Source organism: Crassostrea angulata, unplaced genomic scaffold, assembly GCF_025612915.1.
Source record: "Crassostrea angulata isolate pt1a10 unplaced genomic scaffold, ASM2561291v2 HiC_scaffold_54, whole genome shotgun sequence".
In the NCBI taxonomy this organism is placed as follows: Eukaryota; Metazoa; Mollusca; class Bivalvia; order Ostreida; family Ostreidae; genus Magallana; species Magallana angulata.
In genome coordinates, this window is record NW_026441609.1 from 2,849 (window position 1) to 10,098 (window position 7,250).

Here is a 7,250-nt window from a genome sequence, read left to right on the forward strand (position 1 = left end):
AACATTACAATCTCTATAAGGTCTTCCGTTGGAAACGGAAGACCTTAAAAAGAAACAATACAATCACTATAAGGTCTTCCGTTGGAAACGGAAGACCTTAATAAGAAACATTACAATCACTATAAGGTCTTCCGTTGGAAACGGAAGACCTTAATAACTAGACTCTTGTTGCAAAAGCCACAAAAAGGTCTTCCGTTTTGATATACATGTATCAATTTAACTGTAAGGCATTGCTTCTCTAACAGAGAAAAAAGTGGATATGATAATTTTTGTGAATGATATATACGGACGTTACTTACATGTAAAACAACGAGAATGAAAAAAAAAATCAATTCTGAAGAACTTTCTCTGACGACCGGAAGTAACGCCGAACTAAACAAAAATGTTAACCATTTGTACAATCAAAAGTTAATCTTTCCTCAAAGTTTGGTAGTTCACGTTTCTGCCAAATCTAAGATCTCTTTGGAACAATATTTTTTGTCTCGGGACCGGAAACGGACAAACGGAAGTGATTAATAAAAACAAAAGCTGGTATTTCTCATACATTTGCTTAATGTACATCACTGTTTATCAGGCTTAATGAAATTCCAAGAAAGTCAGTTAAACTTGTTAAAAACAGGATTTGTTTGAACCCTTCTGGTAAGAACCGGAAGTGACAGTTGACAAAATTAAACCAGTTAAACACATCCCCAATCAAAATTCTATCAATCATGAAAGATTCGTGTCTCAATCACTTACAATGACGAAAATCTTGCGGACATCAAATTTGTAAAAAGGAAAGCTACAAAGAGATATTTGAGATATCTCACCGGAAGTAAAATTTATTTGCCAATTTAACATTATATAGATGACATATGTAAGATTGTATACTGATATTTTCATTTTATGTAAAATGAATAAAACAAATTTTTGAAGTGTTTCCGGTGACGACCGGAAGTTACGCCGAACAAAAAAAATAGTGTATACACATGTACATACTTAGGTCTATCATCCCACAAAGTTTGATCGTTTAAATCGTCACTGTTTTTATGATCTCCAGGAATGAAAGTTTTTTGTATCGGGACAGGAAACGGACAAACGGAAGTGCTCAAAGTTAATTGTAATTAATAATTTTTTTTTTGGTACTTGCCCTTTCTACTTAATTTTTCATTGACTTCACCACAAATATCAAAAGAAAACAGTTAAACTGATAAACAGCTTTATTGTTTGAACTCTTCCCGTGTGGACCAGAAGTGACGGAAGACAAAACAAAACCGGTAAAACATATCTTCATACAAATGTTTATCATCCTTGAATTTTTTTGCGTTCATCACTTATAGTTTCCGAGATTTCGTTTGTACAACATGTGTTTCAAAAAAGCTACCTGAGATATTTGAGATATCTCACCGGAAGTAGAATTTTTATGTTTAGTTTACATCGAATAGATAACCTATGCGTACATTTATACTTATATATTTATTTTATGGAAAAGGAATTTTATGCGAAAAAGTAGTAATTTTTTAAGGCTTCCGGTGACGACCGTAAGTTACGACGAACAAAAAAAAAAATAGTGTGAACACATCTACAGCTATATGTTTATCATCCCACAAAGTTTGGATTTTCAAGTCTTTACCGTTTCTGAGATCTCGTTGATACAAGCTTTTTCAACGCGGGACAGGAAACGGACAAACGGAAGTGCTCAATCTAAATTGTATTTAATATTCTTGTATACTTGCCCTTTTTACTTCATTTCTCATCCAGCACACTACAAATATCAATGGAAAAAAGTTAAATTGATAAACAGTTCGATTTGTTTGAACTCTTCCTGTGTGGACCGGAAGTGACGGAAGACAAAACGAAACCGGATAAACACATCTTCAATCATATGTCTATCATCCAGGAAAGTTTTGTGCTTTGATCACTTATAGTTTCTGAGATCTCGTTTGTACAACATGTGTTTCATAAAAGCTACCTGAGATATTTGAGATATCTCACCGGAAGTAGAATTTTTTTGTTGAGTTACAATCGCATAGATAACCTTTGCATAGATTTATACTTATATATTTATTTTATGGAAAAGGAATTTTATGCGAAAAAGTAGTTATTTTTTAAGTGCTTCCAGTAACAACCGGAAGTTACGACGAACAAAAAAAATCGTTTAAACACATCTACAGATATGGGTCTATCATCCCACAAAGTTTGGATGTTCAAGTCTCTTCCGTTTCTGAGATCTCGTTGATACAAGCTTTTTTCAACGCGGGACAGAAAACGGACGACCGGAAATGATTTTTGACAAAATGAAAAAATACTTTCGAGATATTGTCATTTTCTTTCATTTTAGAAAATTTCACATAAATCTATTCAGCCATCTCTGAGAAATCTTTTGGACAAAAACTTGGAAAAAATAATAAAAACTAGACTCTGGTTGCAAAAGCAACAAAAAGGTCTTCCGTTTTGATATACATGAATCAATTTAACCGTAGACATAGAGAAAATAGTTAATATGATAAGTATTGTAAATGATATATCCAGACGTTACTTCCATGTAAAACAACGAGATTAAAAAAAGAAATCAATTTTTGAAGTACTCTCTGAAGTGTGACGACCGGAAGTAATGCCGAACTAAACAAAACAGGTTACAAAGTTTGGTTGTTAAAAATATGATTTATTTGAATCCTTCCGGTGAAAACCGGAAGTGGCAGTTGACAAAATAAAACCCACCTAACATATCATCAATAAAATGTCTATCATTCATAAAAGCGTTGTGTCTCATTCACTTACAGTGACAAAAATCTTGCGGGCATCAAAGAACTCGACCCACAAACCATGAAAAATGGCATAGTTTCAAATATTGAAAATTTTACCATTATATACTCTCTAGAATATGTGCTTCTTGGAAATGTTTTTCTTTTTTTAATATCTCTTATAGTTTTCTTGTATAACGTCGTTAAATATGGTGTTATATATTGTCAAGTCCGCTTTTTTGCGTGAAAATGATCACGACGCACAGTGCTGTGCATCGTGCATATGCATTATTCAGCAAATGATTGAAAAATATGTGTGCAGGGAAATCAAACTGATTGTGTTAATAATTTTGTTTATTGCAATATGCTGCAGTAAAATTACAAATAACAATATGGTTAACATGTAATATCGAGGGTCTTTACATGGTACATAACCATCCATGGCTGATGCACTAAAAAGCATTTATGATCTCAATTATAACAATAAAAAAAAATTGTTTATTCAGAATGTATGATTAGAAAGGATTAATTGTATAATCAGTTTTTAAACTCAATTAAATTATTCAAATTATCCTTCTGGATGCTCTTTATTGATACACATGGACCATATGTGCACAGCAACGAACTGAACCGACACCGCTTCCTGTAAAAACATTGTCGACTCGAATTTACTCGGGAGTTTTTGACAACAACATTTACAGCGATCATCAGTATTCTAGCTACAATCCACATGAAAAGTGTAAGTATTTTTACATCAATATTTTCTTAATTTAATTTGTCTATTTCTTATGAAGCTTATAGCTGGTAAGTTAATTTTTATGAGCTTATTGCGTGATCAAGTCAGTCGGTGTTGATAAATAAAACAAAACATATGCCGAGTTCTTAATCATTATATTTTCCATAACCCAGAAATAAAAATAACAACAATGATGTGTATTCAATTGATATAAATAATATTTGCTAGGAAAGATGAATAAATTAAATGCCAGTAGATCATGGTTGATTAGCTTATGAAAATTAATTACAGGTCTGGAGTAACAGGATATGTATTTATTTAACATGCATTTTTCCTCACATTACAGTTATTACATTACAATTATATGTACAAAGTATTTGAGTAATAAAACATTAAATTGCTGCAGAAATACATGTAATGCATTGAATCATTTACATATCAATTGTTGTGATAACTCTCTCCCTCTCATCAATAAAATATATATGCTCTCTCTCTCTCTCTCTCTCTCTCTCTCTCTCTCTCTCTCTCTCTCTCTCTCTCTCTCTCTCTCTCTCTCTCTCTCTCTCTCTCCACTCTCTCTTATCAGTAAGATGCATGCTCATTCTCTCTTTCTGTTTTTCTCTCTCACTCTCTACACACTCTCTCACATCAATAAGATACATGGATAAATGCTCATTCTCATTCTCATTCTCTCTCTCTCTCTCTCTCTCTCTCTCTCATCAGTACAGATTGATAAATTAAACAAAACATTAGTTTCTCAAAGTCAAGAATACAATGAAAAAACAGAACAGTACAGGTAAATGTACATCATAAACTGGACACACTTGTCACACATCTACTCCTCTGGTCCACTTTCATCACTTTCACTGGAGCTGTCAGAGTCATCCACCAGTGTGGCATCATCAACAAACTCCCCCCAGTCTCGCACTCCCAGTTTTTCATCTCTTTGATGGCGAGCATATCCAAGATACCAAAGGATGGCAGCAACATGGGAACACATACCCACAACACGAGCACCAGCCCTGCACTTGCAGTACCAAGCCTTGACTTCACCCTCACCATACTGTATCCACAATAGGTAGGATCTCGATGACACATGACGACTCTGAAGTTTTACACGAAGAAGGCCTGGCTCCTCTCTGTGGACCTGGATGCTGCAGTCTCCCTCTATATGTTCTTTGGTGTAGGATGGTGATAGACGCAGTTGGTATACACCGCATGTGATGGCTCTAAGTTGTTCTTCATCCATGTTTGGAAAGTCCATTAAGTCATCAACCTCCTTCCAGCATACTGATCTTCTGTCTAGATGGTTTTCTTCTACATGGTGCTGAAGGGTATTCACCTGCTTGGAAAGAAAAACCATTTTTGCACCAAGGGCCTGGTCTTCTTCAGTGTCTCCACTAGCAAGGGGTTTTAGGTATCTAAGTTAAAGTAAAATAGAAGTGAGTAATGAGTATATCATGTTTGTATTTTTTACCTAAACTGTATTTTAAAAAATACAAGGCCTAAAAGTTTTAAGAAGAAAAATCCCTTATCTATTTGTCATTTTGATATAACTGTATTACATATTCATAGCAAAATAACAGATATACATGTACAATTGATACTCAATTTTTAAAAATATTTTTAAAAAATTTAAAATCTAGCAAGTTTGAGTTTTGATTTCATAAATAAAAGACCCTGTAGATTTTTATATATTCATCTTTATATTATATTATTTGGTAATAACTTGCCTATTGCAAATGGCACATACAATCCTGACAAAGTCACCAATGTAGGGGATTTGACTGGAAGGTAGGATGTGTCTTAGGTAACGCCATTGCTTGATCCTAGCGTTAGCAGACTCAACAACCCAACGTATCTGTGAAACAGAACATGGAACATATAGTCATAATAATTAATAGGTTTTTCTTTCATTACTTAAACATGAACGGTACTATTTAGATAAGAAGGTTACATGCATTAATTTATTTTACAAATATATCTTTTATTGAAAGATATATTGATACTAATTATATTCCATACCTTTGTCACTAATCGACTGGTGTTTGCATTTTCTGTCGACATCTGCTTATCTCCTTTGTTCAGGAATGATGGCATTTTGGCATTAATCCCCATCTGCTCCAGACAGTCCAAGGAATCCCTAAATCCGCGATCAACCACAAATATGTCCTCCTCCTGTACCCAGCTCCGAATGTCCTCAAGGTTGCTGTGCATTATGTGGTTAAGGATTGTAGCATCATTGTTTCTAGCAATATAAGGACCCAGCACTGACACAAAGTAACCTGTTGTGGATACAATAATCATTGGCTTCACCAGTGGCCGTCCTTTGTGAAGACTGAATGACTGTCGTTGAAACTTGAAATTGCCACTTTTGTGTATATATATATATATATATATATATATATAAGTACCATCAAGGACAAGTATTGCTGGCTGGGAAACTGTATCACCAAGAATCATCTGGGCCAGAGGTCTTGTGTGCTCCTGAATTATCTGTTCTCTGGTAACATGTCCAAATCCCAGATTTTCGGCTACAAATCCACCATTCATCAGTGCTGTCCGTATTGATTTCACACCTCTATGTACACTGGATTTGGATATGTTGAATAAAGTGGACAGAATTCGATTTGACTCCCCTCCTCTTAATTTCATTAAAAATATGGCCAAGGTTGTCAGCACTGTTCTTACTGGAGTGACCTTCACTTTCCCCTCAACATACTTCAGTAAGTCCTCAAAGGCTGTTTTTGGAATTCCAAGCAGACTTTGGTAATCTGTTGAAGCAAGATTCCCGTGGCTATCAAAGTCTAATCTCGTCCTCTCCTTCTTTAAAACCTCATTCCGCGAAAACTTAACTAGTTCTGTGATTCCTGTCTTATTAAACAAAGTAGAATCAGATAAAGAATTGAGATCTTCTATGTTCTGTTGCAGGTGGTTTGGACAGCAGCGAGCTCCAGCAGGGATGATGACCTCTTTAGTAATGAAGATATGATGTCTTACATCTACTGGAACTACAACCAGCTTTGGACTTTGGCGCTTGCACATGCAGCATGAAGCGTGTCCTCTAGATGTGCTGGGAAATGGGAGAGGAATGGATGGAGGACTGAATGGAGGGGCTTCAGTGGATTGTGCTTGAACCTGCTGTACCCTGCTGGGCATACTGGTTTTCTTTTTGATGTGATGCTAGCACATACATCTGCATTTGTTACAGAGGAAGTCACTGTTTTATGGAGTCCTCCCTGTTAATTTGGCAACAAAAGATCAATTTCTAGACGATATTATGTGCCTATCCTTCTGTCTTACTCTTTTAGGACAGTTGAAACAGCCATATTGTTTCTGACCAGAACCTGGCATTTCTGAAATATTTATTTTAATAAAATACAATATTAAGGGAAAATATAAAAACATACAGTTATGTATTATACTCTGTCTTAAGTTTCTGCTTCCACCATTTTTTTCTTAATATTTTGCTTATCAATCAATCATAATACATGTACCTTTTTACCAAATTACCAATCGGTCCATTTACTGAAATGAAAAGGTCCAGATTTTTTGTTCTTAAATGCCCTTCTTCTGTTTAGAGTTTTAATAAACAACCAAGATAAGAAACTCTACGGGGATTTTGCATTGTAAACAAAATGAAGAGTACCCAGATGAGTAAGTTGAAAAAGTGTGCAAGGTGTCCCAAATACTTCGGAATGGAGAAAGATTTAGACATTTTCCATTGTTAATTCGTTTTCTTTCATGTTAATTTTTCCAGGTAAAAATAGTTAAGAATCAAATTGTGAATG

At 34.8% G+C, this 7,250-nt stretch overlaps 1 pseudogene; it reads right to left on the reverse strand.

Moving 5' to 3' along the window:
• Window positions 1-4,294: 4,294 nt before the first annotated feature.
• Window positions 4,295-6,848, reverse strand: LOC128168805 (uncharacterized; annotated as a pseudogene).
• Between the last annotated feature and the right edge of the window lie 402 nt (window positions 6,849-7,250).